Here is a 19,243-nt window from a genome sequence, read left to right as displayed (position 1 = left end):
ATTCATTTATTATTCACAACAACCCTATGAGGTAGGTGTTATCAATGTACCCATTTTACAGATCATAAAATTAAGGCCACAGTTCTCAGTGTGTAGCAAAGCAAGGATATGAACCCAGGCCACTAAGCATAGAGCCTTTATTCCAACCACTGTGTCACATGTCCCTTGTAAGATATCATACCCTCCTATCCAGATTGGGTGAAACTCTCAAAACTATAAAATACAAGTAACAGGACAAGGCTCTGCCTTTATTTTTTTCATTAAAAATATTTTTTGGACTTCTCTGGTGGTCCAGTGGTTAAGAATCTGCCTGCCAATGCAGAGGACATGGGTCCAATACCTAGCCCGAGACGATTCCACATGCTGCTGAGCAGCTAAACTCATGCATTGTACCTCCCGAAGCCCTCACGCTCCTAAGCTCCCCAACAAGAGAAGCCATTGCAACAAGAAGTCCACTCACTGCAACTAGAGAAAGCCCCCCCGAAGCAACGAAAACCCAGACGCAGTCAAAAATAAATAAAATAAAATAAAAATTGTTATTGAAGTATAGTTGATTTATAATGTTGTGTTAATTTCTGGCATAGAGTGATTCACTTATATTAGTACACACATATATGAATATGTGTGTGATATATATATTCTTTTTCACATTCTTTTCCATTATGGTTTATTACCAGATACCAGACTATAGTTCCCTGTGCTATACAGTAAGATCCTGTTGTTTATCCGTCCTATATATATATATATTAGTTTGCATCTGCTAACCCCAAACTCTCAGTTCTCCTTCCCCGACTCCCCTTCCCCCTGGCAACCCCAAGTCTGACTTTTAGTTCGAGCATCATTGTAACAAATGCTGCCATTTGACATTCTAGCATTCAGAACCTCCTGGGTTTGTAGTCATCACAGTGATGTGGTGTGAGTGAAAGACCCTGAATGTCTTGATAAGAAAGCCCACCTGACTCGTGAGGGCTTTCTGCACAGCGAAAGGTTTTGTTAAGCAAACATTCAGCTAACTGCGGAGCTGCAGTTCCAGCCCAGCCACACAGCAGGGTGCTTATCTCTGTTTGGCAGAATCTCAGACCCCTCTGTGTAACCAAATCCTTGGGCTGCAGTCTGAATGCCTCCAGGCCTGTGCTGGCTCTGTCCTGGGCTTTGTTCTCCTCCCCCAGGCCCCATTGTTCTCAGATGCTTGGCTTTCTGCCTTGTCATCCTGTTTTTACCCTCTCTTGGCTCTGTTCATCGTCGCCAGGCTTTCCTCCACCCTTCACTCTTGCCTCCAGCCTTCATCTCTTCTCTCTACCTCTTTCTGTCTCACGTTGAGAATGACATCTTATCTACCTGTCCTTTCGCCCTTCTTTCTTCTCTACTCTTTTGTCCTAAACCCACATTGGAGCTGGTTCTGGGCAGTCACTTTTTCCTGGCCTGTCCCCACCTCCCTCCTCCATACTGACTCCTGAACCCCCCATTCTCCGGGCAAGCTCAGCCTTGCCAACGGCAGCCCCCTTATTCTACCTTCTTACAGACAGTCCAGAGAACCGAGGGAGGAGGGCAGTCCCCCTGAGTGTGCGATAGTAGCTCCAAATCGTCTTTTGGTCAGATTCGAATGTAATCAATAAGATAGATCGGGCTGCTCCTTGCTGTGGTTCTGATCAATTTCTCTTCTGCAGAGAAGGTGACTGGTCATGAATCCTTATGGTTGTCACTTTCATTTCCAGGGAACAATCTCCTTTACTCAGCTCTTCCAGTTAACCCTGTCACTTCAACCCCTCCTGGCTGACCCCTAGTTAGTCCTCCACCTGACGATGTCTCTGAGCACATTGAATTATGACTCCCACCTTATCAAGCATGTCCTCCTTACCCTTTTTGTTCAGGACACCTGCTCTGACCACATGTTCTGGAATACTTGAAGTCCTGCATTGCCCCAACAGACTCACCAGTGAAGTTCCTTCAGGGGCATTGATATACCAGTAAAGGCATGCGTGGGTTAATCTAGCATACTCAGATTATTTCCCAACACAAGAGTTAACGCTGGGTACTCCTGACCCCTTTCCAACTGTGAACACCTTTTGCTGTCAGCATTTCTTAGCTTAGCTCATTCTGTCCTTTTCGCAACACTCTCCTATGGCAACCCCCACAGCTGAGACTGCCTCCAGGGCTTTCCCAGCACAATCCTGAGCATCTTCTGGAATCTGACTTGAGTCCCTGAAGGTCCCTCCCTGCTCTCTCTTGTCTGAGACACCACAGCTGTTCCAGCAATACCAGGGCACTCACAGCCTTACTGATTGTTGTTTTTCAGTCGCTAAGTTGTATTTGACTCTTTGAGACCCCATGGACTGCGGCACACCAGGCTTCCCTGTCCTTCACTATCTCTTGGAGTTTGTGCAAACTCTTGTCCATTGAGTCAGTGATGCCATCCAACCATCTCATCCTCTGTCACCCTCTTCTCCTCTTGCCCTCAATCTTTCCCGGCATCAGGGTCTTTTCCAATGAGTCAGCTCTTCACATCAGGGGCCAAAGTATTGGAGCTTCAGCTATTGCTAGGAAATTTTTTCATCTGCTTCTGTTTTTGTCTCTCTAGGAAGATATTTTGCACCTTCACAGCAAAGGATCACATTTTCAGCATCTAGAGTCCAGATGGGCAGAAGGGAAATGATTTGGGAGCCTTAACGAGTATCTGAATAAACAAACATGGAATCTCAGATCCCTCCCTCCCGCTATAGTCACAGGCCAGCTTGGTCTGTAGCTATCCAGTACATGTCATAGTTTCCCCTCCTAGACCATAAACTCTTAAGGTGATTGGAGTAGGGGTCTCTGAAAAGACCTCACCCCGTTCCCCCTCCCTGCCCAGAATTTGGCATTGCTGCAGACTAAGCAATCGGCAAAAGTTGTTGAATGGGCATGGAGGTCAGAAGACACAGTTCTCTGCCCAGGGCAACAGAGGAACAAAGAAGTTCAGGGATCAGGGGGAGCGATCAGAAGCACTTGGGTGTCCATCAACTGGAAAATCCATCTTTTCATGTGCAAGACCCAGAAGGGAAGGCCTAGGCAGTTCATTCCCAGACCAGGAGTACCTAGTATCTCAGCCCTGGGGGGCCCAGGAGGAACCGAGTATTTGAGGCCCTGGGAGTGTTAATGCTGACCACGCAGGTCAGGGCTCTTGGCTCCATAAGCCTTTGGCCTCCCTGCTTTCCTGCTGAAGTTAGATAGTGCTGAGTGGACTCTAGGGAAACCCAGGACTGGGGATTCAGGAACCCGGGGAGGCCAGCTGTGCCATCCTGAGTGGGAAGGGGAGGGGGGTGGGGCACTGCCCTTTCCGGACCTCTTGTTCCTGCTTTGAGAAACTGTATCACCACCAACTGGCGTAGTTGCTGACCATGTCCAGATTCATTTCCTACTGCTGCTGCAACAAATTGCCACATGTTTGGTGGCTTCAAAAAAACACAAGATCATTCACAGTTATGGAGGTCAGAAGTCTCCAGTGAGACTTGCAGGGGCCAGAAACCATCCTTCCGGAGACTTGGAGAGAAATGGTTCCCTGACTTTGCCAGTTTCTAAAGGCTGCCCACTTGGAGGAGGAAATGGCAACCCGCTCCAGTATTCTTGCCTGGAAAATCCCATGGACAGAGGAGCCTGGTGGACTACTCCATGGGGTCGCAGAGCTGGACACGACTGAATGACAGAGCAAAGGCTGTGCATGTTCATCAACTCATAACCACACAATTCTGACTACGGATTCCATCTTCATATCCCCTCTGACTGAGGCACCTGGCTCTCTCATAATGAATGACCTGCGATTCCAGCAGGAGTGTTCACTTGCTCATCGTGTCTGACTCTTTGTGGACTCATGGACTGTAGTCTGTCTGGCTCCTCTGTCCATGGGATTTCCCAGACAAAAATACTGGAGTGGGTTGCCATTTCCTACTCTAGGGTATCTTCCCAAACCAGGTGGATTCTTTACCACTGGGCCACCGGGGAAGCCTTGATTCCAGCAGGCCCACTGAGATAATCCCTAGATTCCCAAATCCTTAGCTCCATCATATCCACAAGGTCCCTTTTGCCTTGTAAGGTCACATATTCACAGGTCCTGGGGAAATGACTGGAACTTCTTTGGGGGGACCACAATGTCCCACAGAAGGATCTACATGGCAATCTTATTTTAATTATGAAATATTTCAAGCTTACAGGAAAGCATAGATAATAATGTAATACTCTGACAACAAAATGACTTGTGAATCTAAATAACTGACCTGCACGGACTGACTTCCTCCAGAAAAGGCTTTGCAAGTCTCTGCTGATTATAGTGCTGATTTATTAGAACATCTGTCTGAATGTCTCCGTCTGATAGAACTCTTTGACAGATTAACTGTTGGTTGGGATAACTATTAACATGCACTTCTCAATACTTAGAGAAATGAAATGTTCCACTTATAGTAAGCTGTTAAAATCCTAATTGTCTCCTTGGGGCCCAGCCCTCCTCTCAAGTTCAAAAACCAGCTCATTTACCAAGGAACAAAATCACACACACACACTATAGGTGGGAGACCTGTGTACCCATCACCCAGCTTTGCCCGATGTCAACACTGTACCACGTTTGCTTCTTATTTTTTTAAGTAATAAAGTGTTAAAACATTGCAGGTTCATTTGAAGGCCTCTGTGTGGCTCTCCCCCACATCTTCGCTTCTAGAAATGAAAGTCCGTGGAGACCACACCCATAGGGCCCTTTGTGTCCAGCTGCTGGTATGGGTTTTACTCTCCAGGTGATGGATGGTCAGCCTGGAGAAGTGGGGGTTAAGGTCAACAAGTTCAGTTCAGTTCACTTGTGTCCGACTCTATGTGACTCCATGGACTGCAGCACACTAGGCTTCCCTGTCCATCACCAACTCCCGGAGCTTACTCAAACTCATGACCATCGAGTCAGTGATTCCATCCAACCGTCTCATCCTCTGTCGTCCCCTTCTCTTTCCACCTTCAGTCTTTCCCAGCATTAGAATCTTTTCAAATGAGTCAGTTCCTCACATCAGGTGGCCAAAGTATGGGAGTTTCAGCTTTGCATCAGTCCTTCCAATGAACATTTAGGACTGATTTCCTTTAGGATGGACTGGTTGCATCTCCTTACAGTCCAAGGGACTCTCAAGAGCCTTCTCCAACACCACAGTTCAAAAGCATCAATTCTTTAGCGCTCAGCTTTCTTTATAGTCCAACTCTCACATCCATACATGGCTACTGAAAAAACCAAAGCTTTGACTAGACAGATTTTTGTTGGCAATGTAATGTCTCTGCTCTTTAATATGCTGTCTAGGTTGGTCATAGCTTTTCCTCCAAGGAGCAAGTGTCTTTCCATTTCATGGCTGCAGTCACCATCTGCAGTGACTTTGGGGCCCGCCCCCTCCAAAAGTCTGCCACTGTTTCCATTATTTCCCCATCTATTTGCCATGAAGTGATGGGACCAAATGCCATGATCTTAGTGTTCTGAATATTGAGTTTTAAGCCAACATTTTCCACTCTCCTCTTTCACTTTCATCAAGAGGCTCTTCAGTTCTTCAGTTTCTGCCATAAGGGTGGTGTCATCTGCATATCTGAGGTTATTATATTTCTCCCAGCAATCTTGATTCCAGTTTGTGCTTCATCTAGCCTGTCATTTCTCATGATGTACTCTGCATAGAAGTTAAATAAGCAGGGTGACAATATACAGCCTTCACGTATTCCTTTCCCAATTCAGAACCAGTCTGTTTTTCCATGTTCAGTTCTAACTATTGCTTCTTGACCGGCATACAGACTTCTCAGGAGGCAGGTCAGGTGGTCTGGTTTTCCCATCTCCTGAAGAATTTTCCATAGTTTGTTGTGATCCACACAGTCAAAGGCTTTGGCATAGTCAATAAAGTAGAAGTAGACGTCATGGAACGCTCATGCTTTTTTGATGATCCAACGGATGTGGGCAATTTGATCTCTGGTTCCTCTGCCTATTTTAAATCCGGCTTGAACATCTAGAAGTTCACGGTTTATGTACTGTTAAAGCATGGCCTGGAGAATTTTGAGCATTATTTTGCTAGCGTGTGAGATGAGTGCAATTGTGCAGTAGCTTGAACACTCTTTGGCATTGCCTTTCTTTGGGATTGGAATGAAAACTGACCTTTTCCAGTCCTGTGGCCACTGCAGAGTTTTCCAAATTTCCTGGCATATTTAGTGCAGCACTTTCACAGCATCATCTTTCAGGATTTGAAATAGCTCAACTGGAATTCCATCACCTCCACTAGCTTTGTTCATAATGATGCTTCCTAAGGCCCACTTGACTTCACTTTCCAGGAGGTCTGGCTCTAGGCGAGTGATCATGCCATCATGGTTATCTGGGTCATGAAGATCTTTTTTGTATAGTAGAATGAAGAGATGGAGCCAAAGCAAAAGCAACACCCAGTTGTGGATGTGACTGGTGATGGAAGTAAAGTCTGATGCTATAAAGAACAGTATTGCATAGGAACCTGGAATGTTAGGTCCATGAATCAAGGCAAATTGAAAGTGGTCAAACAGGAGATGGCAAGAGTGAACATCAACATTTTAGGAATCAGTGAACTAAAATGGACCAGAATGGGTGAGTTTAACTCAGATGACCATTATATCTACTACTGTGGGCAAGATTCCCTTAGAAGAAATGGAGTAGCTGTCATAGTCAACAAAAGAGTTCAAAATGCAGTACTTGGATGCAGTCTCAAAAACAACAGAATGATCTCTGTTCATTTCTGAGGCAAACCATTCAGTGTCACAGTAATCCAAGTCTATGCCCCGACCAGTAATGCTGAAGAAGCTGAAGTTGAATGGTTCTATGAAGACCTACAAGACTTTCTAGAACTAATACCCGACAAAGATGTCCTTTTCATTATAGGGGACTGGAATACAAAAGTTGGAAGTCAAGAGATACCTGAAGTAACAGGCAAATTTGGCCTTGGAGTACAGAATGAAGCAGGTCAAAGGCTAATAGAGTTTTGCCAAGAGAACACACTGGTCATAGCAAACACCCTGTTCCAACAACACAAGAGAAGCCTCTACACATGGAAGTCACCAGATGGTCAACACCGAAATCAGATTGATTATATTCTTTGCAGTCAAAGATGGAGAAGTTCTATACAGTCAGCAAAAACAAGACTGGGAGCTGACTGTGGGTTAGATCACGAACTCACTGCCATATTCAGACTTAAATTGAAGAAAGTAGGGAAAACCACTAGACCACTCAGGTACGACGTAAATCAAATCCCTTGTGATTATACAGTGGAAGTGAGAAATAGATTCAAGGGATTAGATCTGATAGAGTGCCTGAAGAACTGTGGATGGAGGTTCGTGATGTTGTACAAGAGGTAGTGATCAAGATCATCCCCAAGAAAAAGAAATGTAAAAAGGCAAAATGGTTGTCTGAGGAGGCCTTACAAATAGCTGAGAAAAGAAGAGAAGTGAAAGGCAAAGAAGAAAAGGAAAGATATACCCATTTGAATGCAGAGTTCCAAAGAATAGCAAGGAGAGATAAGAAAGCTTTCCTCAGTGATCAGTGCAAAGAAATAGAGGAAAACAATAGAATGGGAAAGACTAGGGCTCTCTTCAAGAATACTGGAGATAGCAAGGGAACATTTCATGCAAAGATGGGGTCAGTAAAGGACAGAAATGATATGGACCTAACAGAAGCAAAAGATATTAAGAAAAGATCAACAACCCAGAGTGGAAATTGTGGCTGTGTCGCTTCTCGGCTGGTGTGACCCCTTGGAGGTCAGTCAGTCTCTTTGCTCCTGCTTCCTCATCTCTGAAATCAATGGAGTACTTAGATTTATCAAAAGGACTAGATGAGATAAGATTTGGAAAAATTGCCTGGAACACTAACAGCATTCTGAGCCACCATCACACTCCTGTTCACTTAAATGTATTAACTGGGTAGAAGAGTCTCCCCGTGCAGGAAGGAGAGAGGGTCTACAGCTCCAGGGGACTGTGGGTGGATTCTTTGCTGGCTGACTGCAGAATGTTCCCTGCAGAAATTCCGAGAGAGGCGAGGAGAAAGCCCGGTGGGTGGTGGGCACTTCCCAGCAGCTCAGCCTCCCAGGGAGCAGTGAGGAAACCTGAACACCACCTTTCCAGAGGCTGGGACTCCGGCTTTTTGTCCCCTCCCCCGCCATGTAGCCTGGCCGCCCACCACTCCCGCCCCAGCACCCGCACTGGCCCAGCAGCAGGAAGTGAGCTGAGAGAGCTGGCAGGGCAGGGATCAGGGACCTTAGAACTTGGATCCTCACATTACCATCCTCCGCTTACTCTGTGTTGCTCTAGGCAGGCTCTTCCTCTGATTCATCTTTGCCTCCTGTCCACCCCCCCCTCCCCCCCGCTGCCACTTCGCTGCACCTGGCCTCTGGAAGCCCAGCAGGGGCTCAGGTTTCCCTTCCCACCATGGGAGGAACCTGGAGTGGCATTTGCTGACTGTTGGATGTGGGCCCTTCTTGGCCCAGGATTACTTGTGCTTCCAAGAAGAGGCTCAGAGACCAGGAGCCTGGGGACAGCGGGTTCCCTGTGAACACAGAATGCACAGAATGTCCTATCACAGATGAGGGCTCAGAACACCAGCCCTCAAGGAACTGGCTGAGATACAGAGACGCAAAGGCAGTTAGTGGCAGAGCTGGGGCCAGAGTCCAGTCTCCTGACTTGATTCGCTGTCTGTTGTCATCTCCACCCCCGCCCACCGTTAATACTGGGGGGACCTCCCAGTCTCCTAGTTCATGAGTCCAGGGTGGTAGCTTTGACTCCTCATGTGATCAAGACCAGACCCAGCGGGGATCCTAGGGAAAGCCCTCTGCAGCGGGGAGCGCTCACATCAGCCAAGTGTTCCCCAAGTCTTCCCTGCCAGAACCCTCAAGCCCATCCCAACTCCCAGCTCACGCCCCAGGTAGAGGTATGTTCCTCCTCCCTTCAACTGAATCTCCAGCCCCAGGAGGCAAAAACTCAACAGGCAGGCCTCCAAAGGGAGACACTCCCCACTTTTATAAGGAAAATTCCGATCTTCTTGTGTCTAAATGTCACAGTAAGGAATGCATTCAGTTGCAAAAAAAAAAAAAAAAAGACCAATAATAGTTTTATTTAAAATTTTTATTCATTTATTTATTTAGGCTATGCTGGCTCTTTGTTGCTGTGTGCAGGCTTTTCTCTTATTACAGAAACTGGGGGCTACTCTCTAGTTGCAGGGCACAGGCCCACTGGGGTGCCTTCTTTTGTTGTACAGCATGGACTCTAGGCACAAAGGCTTCAATAATTGCAGCACATGGGTTCAGGAGTTGTGGCACACAGGCTTAGTTGCTCCACGGCCTGTGAAATCTTCCTGGACCAGGAATCGAACCCATGTCTTCTGCACTGGCAGGTAGATTCTTAACCACTGGACTACCAGGAAGTCCCCTGACCAGCAATGTTTTAAAGAAAGAGTTGTTTATTCTTCTCATAAAGAAGATGATAAGGTTCTGAGTTCCTAGGTTTCCCCTCATCATTTCAAAATGATTGCAGCAACCCCGCACATCACATCACATCCTCACACCATGTTCAGAAGCAGAAAGCAGGTGATGATGTCAGGCAGTTTCTTCCCCCAGCTTCCCCCTTATCAACAAGCAAAGATTGTTTTCAAGAACCCAACAGCTGACCTCACATCATTAGCCAAATAAGGGTTATAAAGCCCTCCCCAACAAAGCCAGGAAATGCGTATCTGGCTGTCCCGGGCTTTACAGTAAAAGAGGACAGGATGAAAGATTTGGGCAATGACTCTGGCTTAGGCAAACAAAAGTACTTTTCACAGTTAATCAGTTTGAGAACTCCTGGGTTTGTGTAATTTGAGCTGGGTAAAAAATTCACATTGTTCTCTGATGAGAAAACCAGAGATTGACCTGCAAAGCTGAGGAAAAGTCATCTTGTTTGGATGAGAGAAAGAGAGAGTTTAAACCTTATCCCTGAGTGAGACAGAAAACTTCCTGATGAGACATCACATTTGGGTGGTGTTCCAGTTGTCAATTGCTGTGTAACAAACCACCCCCAAATGTAGTGGCTTAAAGGGTTAAGTTACATTTCTCACCATCTGGGAGTTGACTGGGCTCAGCAGGGCAGTTCTTACTTGGGGTCTCATAAGATTGCAGGGTGGTTCGAAGCCATTTGAAGTTGTCTTTACTTAAATGTTTGGTTTCTGGGCCAGGACAGCTAAAATAGCTAGCTGTTGTTCAGTTACTAAGTTTTGTCAAACTTTGCAACCCCATGGTCTGCAGCATACCAGGCTTCCCTGTCCTTCACCGTCTCCTGGAGTTTTCTCAAACTTATGTCTATTGAGTCGGTGATGCCCTCCAACCATCCCACCCTCTGTCGCCCCTTTCTCCTCCTTCCCACAATCTTTCCCAGCATGAGGGTCTTTTCCAGTGAGTTGGCTCTTTGCATCAGGTGGCCAAAGTATTGAAACTTCAGCTTCAGCATCAGTCATTCCAGTAAATATTCAGGGTTGATTTCCTTTAGTATTGACTGGTTTAATCTCCTTGCTGTCCAAGGGACTCTCTAGAGATATCATCTATTAATATATCTACAATAAATAGTTAAGAGACACACAAAACCAAAAGGTGTATAATGTTATGTCCAAAACATTAAACCCAATGGTTGGGGAAAGTAAAAGTACAGAGTTGTTAGAATTCAAAACTCAAGTTGTTAAGTTCAAAAACTAAGATTATCAACTGAAAATAATCATGAACATATAAACCTCATAGTAACCACACACACACACATATATATAAACCTTATAGTAATCACAAGCCAAAAATCTATAACTATAATAGATACACACAAAAGAGAAAGAATCCAAACATAACACTACAGAGAGTTATCAAATCACAAGGGAAGCGAGCAAGAGAAAAAGAAAGGAAAAGAAAGAATTACAAAAACAAATGGAAAATGATTAACCAAAATGGCAGTATAAGGATATATTTAATACCAATCAATAATTAGTTTAAATGTAAATGGACTAAATGTCCCAATCAAAAGACACAGAGTGACTGAAGCAACCTAAGTGCCCGTCAATTGATGAATGGATTAATAAGATATACAATGGAATATTACTCACTCATAAAAGAGAATGAACTCTTGGGGGAATTCGCTGGTGGTCCGGTAATTAGGCCTCTGTACTCTCACTGTCAAAGGCTGATGTTCAATCCCTGGTCAGGGAATTAAGATCCCACAAGTTGAGTAGCATGCCCCCCACAAAAGAATGCAGTCTTGCCATTTGTGATAGCATAGACGGATCTAGAGGGTGTCACGCTAAGTAAAATGTCAAACAAAGAAAATACGGTATGAGTTCACTTATACGTGGAGCCTAAAAGCAAAACAAATGAACAAGCATAACAAGACAGAAAGCGTCATAGATACAGAGAACAAACAGATGTTTGCAGGAAGGGAGGGGAGTGAGGAAAGGAAAGACATAGGTAGGGGAGATCAGAGGTACAAACTTCCAGTTGCAAAACAAATGAGTCATTGGCATGAAATATACAGTCCAGGGAAAGAGGTCAATTATTATGTAATATCTTTGCACGGCGGCAGACGGTGACTAGGTTTACTGCGGTGATCATTAGAAATATCAAATCACTACATTGCGCTCAAGGAACTAACATAGTATTGTAGGTCAATTTATACGCCATTAAAAAAATAAAAACAAACTAAAAAAGCTACATTGAAAAGTATCTGTAGCAACATGGATGGACTCAGAGATTGTCATACTGAGGGAAGCGTCAGACAGAGAAAGAGAAGTATTGCATGATATCACTTGAATGTGGAATCAAAAAAAAAAAAGAAAGAAATGAACTCATCTACAAAACAGAAATAGAGTTACAGATGTAGAAAACAAGCTTATGGTTACCAGGGGGTAAGGGGGGAGGGATAGACTGAAAGCTCAAGATTGACACACACACATTACTATATATAAAATAGATAACTAATAAGGACCTACTGTATGGCCCAGGGGATTCTACTCAGTACTCTGTAATGGCCTATACAGGAGAAGAATCTTAAAGAGTGGATTGTATACATATACACATATAACTGAACCACTTTGCTGTACGCCTGAAACTGATGCAATATTGTAAATCAACTATATGTCAATAAAAGGTTTTAAAAAATAAAAAAAAAGATAATACAATAGTGTTTTTAAACTGTCATTTCCTCAAGTATGAGTTATATAGAGTGTCAAGGGGAAAAGACAATAGCAACTACCTGGGACTCATTTGTGCTTCTATGGAGTCAAATACCAGCCAGGCACATTCTTAATGTTTGCTCCCCAAACGCCTTAATAAGCGGTGCCCCTGACGCATCATATTGTCTCTCCTAGACAGGAAGAGCTGAATAAAAAGGAGAAACCTGAACATAGCTGACGTGTTTGCTAACGAGGCATACTGAAATTGTATTGCACCACTGCGTGGACAGTGCGTCTTGACTCTGCCGTGCTCCAGTTTATGTTAGAACTCCACTGTGACCCAGCTCCTTACAATATTCAGGTATAACACTTAGCACAGCATGTCTGCCAAAACCTACCCACTAGAGACACTGTGAAGTTGAACACATGGTTATGTTGTTAAAATTATACTGATTTTTATCCCCTAACATACAGTTACTTCATGAATAACTGGGGCATTTTTTTTACATGAAAAAGGTGATCCATTTTGGAGAAATGAATAATACAACTGGAGGATGTCAAGCGTCTCTCTTTCCACGTGTTCTCGCCACGTGACTAGCTTGGACTTCCTCACAGCTTGGCTGGACTTCTTTCAAGGCAGCTGGCTGCATTCTAAACAACTGTGCAAAAGACAGGCTCCATCAGAACCTGCAAGGCTGTTTACGGCCACGCCCTGGAAGACCTAGAACATCTCTTCCACCTCAGATGGAAGACCTACTACTCACACTCAAGTTGGAAGAGGGGTAATTGCACTCCAGCTCCTGACAGGAGGGAGGGAAGGACTTGATGGTAGCCTTGGAGATCGGGAGTGAAAGGTGACCTTAACGTAGCTACACCTCAGTGAGCAAAGGAGGGACAGTGAGCCTCAGGTCGAGGCACAGAGAGGTCTGAGGGAAGGAGTGACATCGGAAGAGGAACTCGGAGGGGTCCAGAGGGAGGTGTTGGTGCTGAAACGCTGACCCAGCCCGAAGGGCTATCCCAATAGTGAATCCTTGAACAACGGGTTCTGAGAGTGTCTGATCCTAAGAAACTGTCAACAAAGGAAGTGTAGCCAAATCTCCCCCAAGACTCACGGTGCTTGTGCTAAGTCACTTCAGTCGTGTCTGACTCTGTGACTCTATGGACTGTAGCCTGCCAGGTTCCTCTGTCCATGGGAATCTCCAGGCAAGAATACTGGAGTGTGGTGCCATGCCCTCCCCCAGGGGATCTTCCACACGTGGGAATCAAACCCGCATCGCTTACATCTCCTGCACTGGCAGGCGAGTTCTTTACCACTAGTGCCACCTGGGAAGCCCAAAACTCACAGGGGATAAGGAATTATCCTGTGGGAGAAGCCTAAAAACAGAGACGGTGAAGGGCCATTCATGGCTGGGAAGGGAGTGATTATTTGTGGTCAGAAATGCTTAGAGTGCACTCACTCACTCTAAGGGCACTCTAAATGCACTCACTCTAAGCTGAGTGCTTAGAAAGTGGTCTTCTGGTTCAGCAGGCAAAGGTGAAGGAGGCCCAGATTGGAAGTTTGGGACTGACATTTACACGCTGCCATATTTGAAATAGATAACCAACAAGGATCTACTTACTGGACAGCACAGGGAACTCTGCTCAATATTCTGTAATAACCCAAATGGGAAAAGAACTTGAAAAAGAATAGATAAGAGGAGCCTGGTGTGCTCCAGGCCATGGGGTTGCAATGAGTCAGAGACGACTAGGCAACCGAACATGTATGAGCGGAACTGAATCACGTTACTGTACACCGGAAACCAACGCAACATTGTTAATCAGCTACACTCCAACATAAAGTAGAAATTAAAGAAAGAAGTTGAGTGCCACGGGACCGCTTGTGGCACCACAGGCTCCCATCTCTCTAGGTGTTTGCTCCTGTCTCGTACAGCCTGTGTACCAAATCCAAGCCTGGGCTTGTTTTTATACAACCCAGAAGTGAGATTGGGTTTAAAGGATTGCAAGAAAAGAGGAAGGAAGGGAGCAGAATATACCGCAGGGATGTAGCTGGCCCTCAAAGTCTGAAATATTTCCTATCTGCTCATTTACAGAATAGGTTTGAGGACCCATGCTTTAGACAAACGTGCCCTGGTTGTAGATGAGATCTGAGCTGATTTTAGGTGTCAGCAAGAAAGTTTTTCCAGGACTTCCCTGGTGATCCAGTGGCTAGGACTCCACACTTTTAACGCAGCCATCCTGGATTCGATCCCTGGATGGGGAACGAGATCCCACATGCTGCAACAAAGACTTAGCACAGCCAAATTAAAAAACAAACAAACAAACAAACGACTATCCCCTCTTAAACTCTCTTCCAACCCTGATTTCTTCCAGGAGCAAGCTCAGCTGGGTGTGGGAACATCTTGCAAGCAGGACTGACATTTGAGGATCTCCTTTTTGAACAAAGGAGATTCTCAAACTAGCTAGCTAGTTCAGTTCAGTTCAGTCGCTCAGTCGTGTCCGACTCTTTGCTACCCCATGAATCGCAGCATACCAGGCCTCCCTGTCCATCACCAACTCCCGGAGTTCCCTCAGACTCACATCCATCAAGTCAATGATGCCATCCAGCCATCTCATCCTTGGTCATCCCCTTCTCCTCCTGCCCCCAATCCCTCCTAGCATCAGAGTCTTTTCCAATGAGTCAACTCTGCATGAGGTGGCCAAAGTACTGGGGTTTCAGCTTTAGCATCAGTCCTTCCAAAGAAATCCCAGGGCTGATCTCCTTTAGAATGGACTGGTTGGATCTCCTTGCAGTCCAAGGGACTCTCAAGGGTCTTCTGCAACACCACAGTTCAAAAGCATCAATTCTTCAGCACTCAGCCTTCTTCACAGTCCAACTCTCACATCCATACATGACCACAGGAAAAACCATAGCCTTGACTAGGCGGACCTTAGTCGGCAAAGTAATGTCTCTACTTTTGAATATGCTATCTAGGTTGGTCATAACTTTTCTTCCAAGGAGTAAGCGTCTTTTAATTTCACGGCTGCAATCACCACCTGGAGTGATTTTGGAGCCCCCAAAATAAAGTCTGATTGTTTGGTTTTCATTGTATTTATTTTTCTCACCAATATCTATTTATGGTAATGATACTGATTTTTCATCTAACTGTATAGATTTTCCTTTTAAATAAACCCACTAAGTTGAAAATGAGACAACTTAAAGTATTAAATAGAAAATAATAGAGGTAGCATATTGTACGGCAAATGCAGTGAGGGTGATGTGTGTGGCTGTGTTTTGATGCAGGGCTCCTGCGGTTGTGCCTTGATCCTTCTTCTTAGCTCTTCCTCTTCCCTCTGCAGATTTGCTAGTTCTCCCCACTCAGGCCATCCACTCCCAAGAACCACTTATGCTGATGACCTCCAAGCCCACATCACCAGTTCAGCTCCTCCTGAGCCCTAGAATGGACAATCAACCACCAGTGGGACAGCTCCACACCGGTGACCCATGGGCACCTGAACTAGAAAGCTTCCAAAAGCAGACTCTTGGTCACAACCCCACCTCTTTTTTCTGTGTTTGCATCCCAGGGAAAAGCATCTTTATTGGCTCAGAGCTTAGTGAGTCCTCCCTTCCTGGCCCCTACATCTGAACCATCTCCATGACCTGTTGTTGATTCTACTCCCTAAATACCTTTTGAACCTATCCATGTGTCCTTCCAGCCACTGCCAAACTCTGGGGCCCCCATCTCACACTTGGATATACCCGGCCATCTGGAATGATCTTTCTAAACTTCACCCCCACTCTGCTTGTTGTCACTGCCATCAGGATAGAGTTCAAAGTCTTCCAGTCCGCATAGGAGTCCTGAATGGCCCAGCCCCTCCCCGCCCAGGCTCAGCTTCCAGGCTTGGCTCTCCTGAAATACACTGAACTCTTCAATTTGCTAAATATGTGCTGTTCCTCTTCAGCCTGAGGCCCCCACATCTGTGTTTCCTCTTCTTAGAAGTCTCGATAGCCAGCCTGTGTTAATTCCCTCTCACCCTACAGAGCTCCAGAGGACCACTGATTCCCATAAAACAACTTCAGAAATTTACAGGCAGGGCTTCCCACGTGGCACAGTGGTAAAAAAAAATTCTGCCTGCAATGCAGGAGACACAGGTTCAATGCCTGGGTTGGGGAGATTCCCTGGAGAAGGAAATGGCAACCCACTTCCAGTATTCTTGCCTGGGAATTCCCATGGACAGAGGAGCCTGATGGGTTACAGTCCACGGGGTTGTAAACATGTGGACGTGACTGAGCATGCACTTGTGCACGTATCCGCTGTCCCCGCTCATCTGTGCTGTCCAACAAATGAAACATTTTTAACAAAATAGGAAAAGAAGTCAGTTTATGGAACATGTAAATGAGAAGAAAACAAAACTGCCCCCTTGTCTCCCAATCCCTGCTTCTTCATCCCTGGCCCTGGGCAGAGGGTTGTAACTGGTCTAGTCTCATTTTTTTCCTTCACAGTGGCTGTGGTTCCCAGGGGACAGCAGTTCCATTCAGCTTCCCAGCCGTGGATCCTGGGGGAAAACCAGAGAAACAGGATTGGGCCTGGAAGAGCCATCTGAAGCAGACGGATGTAAATTCAACTCTGCAGTCCCTTCTCCAGCCAGGGCTAACCCTCCCCACCACCCCTGCCCCCTGCCCGACAGCTTCTTCCATTGGAAGAGAATCTGATTCTTGCTCGCGTGCTCTCCAAGCCAGGGTCTCAGGTATCGCGTGATCCTTTCCCGCTCCTGCCCCCAAATGAGGCACCACCGCACAGTGGTTAGATCTTGAGTCAGACAGACATGGTTCAAGGGTCCGCTTAGTATGTGACCTCAAGCAAGTTGCATAACCTGAAGCCACACGGTTTACTGAGAAGCCCCCTGTTTACTGAGAAGAAAAACAATGAGACAATGGACGTTTCGCACTTAAACAATCAGGTCTGTGGGGAGAAAATGTCAGCCATTATCATCATTAACTTTTTATTTAAAAAAAAATCACTACATAAAAATTGACTTATATTATGTATGATTCTTTGAATTTTAGCACCTGTATAGATTCATATCCCTGGAGAAGGAAATGGCAGCCCACTCCCGTATTCTTGCCTGGAAAATTTCATGGATAGAGGAACCGGGTAGGATACAGTCCATGGGGTTGCAAAGAGTTGGACACGACTGAGTGATAAACATATAGATTCTTATAATTATCTCCATAACCAGATACATAACTGTTCTGTTATTTAACCTCCCCCACAGAAAACCAAACCATTCTCCTGCTCTGCGGTATCCTGACCCCCACTCATAACCCTTGACAGCCACTGATCTACCCTCCTTCCCCATCCCCCTGTTCTCAAGAATGTCAGATAAACGGAATCTCACAGTATACAAACATTTGCGACTGGCTTCTCTCGGTCAGCATAAACACCATTGTGATTCATCCAAGTGGGGCGAATCAATGCTTCCTTCCTTTTTCTTGCCCAGGAGTACATACTTGCTGAAAATTGCTTTCTCTTTTTTCATCCCAACCAACTGTTCGGGTCAGATAAATACAAATAGAGTCTACAGGTCTTGACCTAGGAGTCACTTTCCGTAGGGAAGCTGGTAGCCCCATATTTTGCTGGGTCCTCTTCCTATTGCCCAGAGAAAGAAATGGCAACCCACGCCAGTACTCTTGCCTGGAAAATCCCATGGATGGAGGAGCCTGGCGGGCTGCAGTTCATGGGGTCGCAAAGAGTCGGACAGGACTGAACGACTTCACTTTCACTTTCACTTTCCTATTGACGCCTCATAAGTCCTCCTGAAAGAAGAGCCCTGAATCTAAATGTACATTTAAAAAAATCATCTTATTTACTAATATTTATTCATTTACTTTTGGCTGTGCTGGGTCTTTGTTGCCGCGAGGGCTTTTCTCTAGTTGCAGCGAGTAGGGGCTACTCTGCAGTGGGCGGTGTATAGGCTTCTCATTGCGGTGGCTTTTCTTGTCTCTGAGGGTACAGGCTTTGCTGGTGGCGGCTCTGGAGCTCTGGAGCACAGGCTCAGTAGTTACAGGGCACGGGTTTATTGGCCACACAGCATGTGGGATCTTCCCACACCAGGGACCGAACCCAAGTCTCCTGCACTGGCAGGTAGATTCTTTGCCACTGAGCCACCAGGGAAGCCAAGTCTAAATGTACAGTTTACTGGAGAGAAAAATCACTGGTCCCCTTGATGGTAGCAAATGGAAGATCCTAAAGTGCTGGTAGGGAAATACGATTCTGAGCCTGGAACCCCTTAGGCTTCATGAATGACAATTTGCAGCCAACTGGCCAGGGAGAGTCAGGTGGCCAGTTCTCCCATTCCCCGCCCCCACTATACAATCACGGGGCAGCAAGGCTGGTGCCCGTGGGTGGAAGGAGAACTCCAGAGACCAAGAGGAGGGGGAGACTGAGCAGGAGAAAGAGGTTGTTTGTGGCTCTGAATAGCATCCTTCTTTGCACTGTTTTCTTCCTCCTGATTGGCCTGGGGGCACATCCCAGCCACTCCCTCGGCTCTCATTCAGAGTTATTATTGTTATTATCCTTTCTTAGCACCATTAGAGAACAGATATGACACTGCAGCTGTGGAATTGAAAGATGCTTGCTTCTTGGAAGAAAGATGATAACAAACCTAGGAAGGGCATTAAAAAGCAGAGACATCATTTTGCCAACAAAGCTGTGCTTTTTCCAGTAGTCATGTACGGATGTGAGAGCTGGACAAATCAAGCAGGCTGAGTGCCAAAGGACTGATGCTTTCAAAGTGTGGTGCTAGAGAAGGCTCTTGAGAGACTGCAAGGAGATCAAACCAGTTAATCCTCAAGGAAACCAACACTGAATATTTATTGGAAGGACTGATGCTGAAGCTGAAGCTCCAATACTTTGGCCACTTGATACAAACAGCCGACTCGTTGGAAAAGACCCTGATGCTGGGAAACATTGAGGACAGGAGGAGAAGGGGGCGACACAGGATGAGACGGTTGGATGGCATCATCAACTCGATGAGCAGGACTTTAACCAAACTCCGGGAGAGAGTGAAAGACAGGAAGCCTAGCGTGCTGCAGTCCGCGGG

General features: G+C 45.8%; 1 long non-coding RNA gene across 1 annotated transcript in view; it reads left to right on the top strand.

Moving 5' to 3' along the window:
• Nucleotides 1–17,183, top strand: part of LOC138426926 (uncharacterized) — a 76,114-nt gene extending 58,931 nt beyond the window's left edge. The window contains exons 4-6 of the long non-coding RNA XR_011251837.1: nt 12,359–12,524; nt 12,680–12,945; nt 16,644–17,183. This is a non-coding gene — a long non-coding RNA (uncharacterized lncRNA). The remainder of the gene's footprint in view (nt 1–12,358; nt 12,525–12,679; nt 12,946–16,643) is intronic.
• Nucleotides 17,184–19,243: the final 2,060 nt, after the last annotated feature.

Source organism: Ovis canadensis, chromosome 21, assembly GCF_042477335.2.
Source record: "Ovis canadensis isolate MfBH-ARS-UI-01 breed Bighorn chromosome 21, ARS-UI_OviCan_v2, whole genome shotgun sequence".
In the NCBI taxonomy this organism is placed as follows: domain Eukaryota; kingdom Metazoa; phylum Chordata; class Mammalia; order Artiodactyla; family Bovidae; genus Ovis; species Ovis canadensis.
The sequence above is the reverse complement of the archived record's forward strand: the minus strand, read 5'-3'. Positions and strand labels throughout refer to the sequence as shown.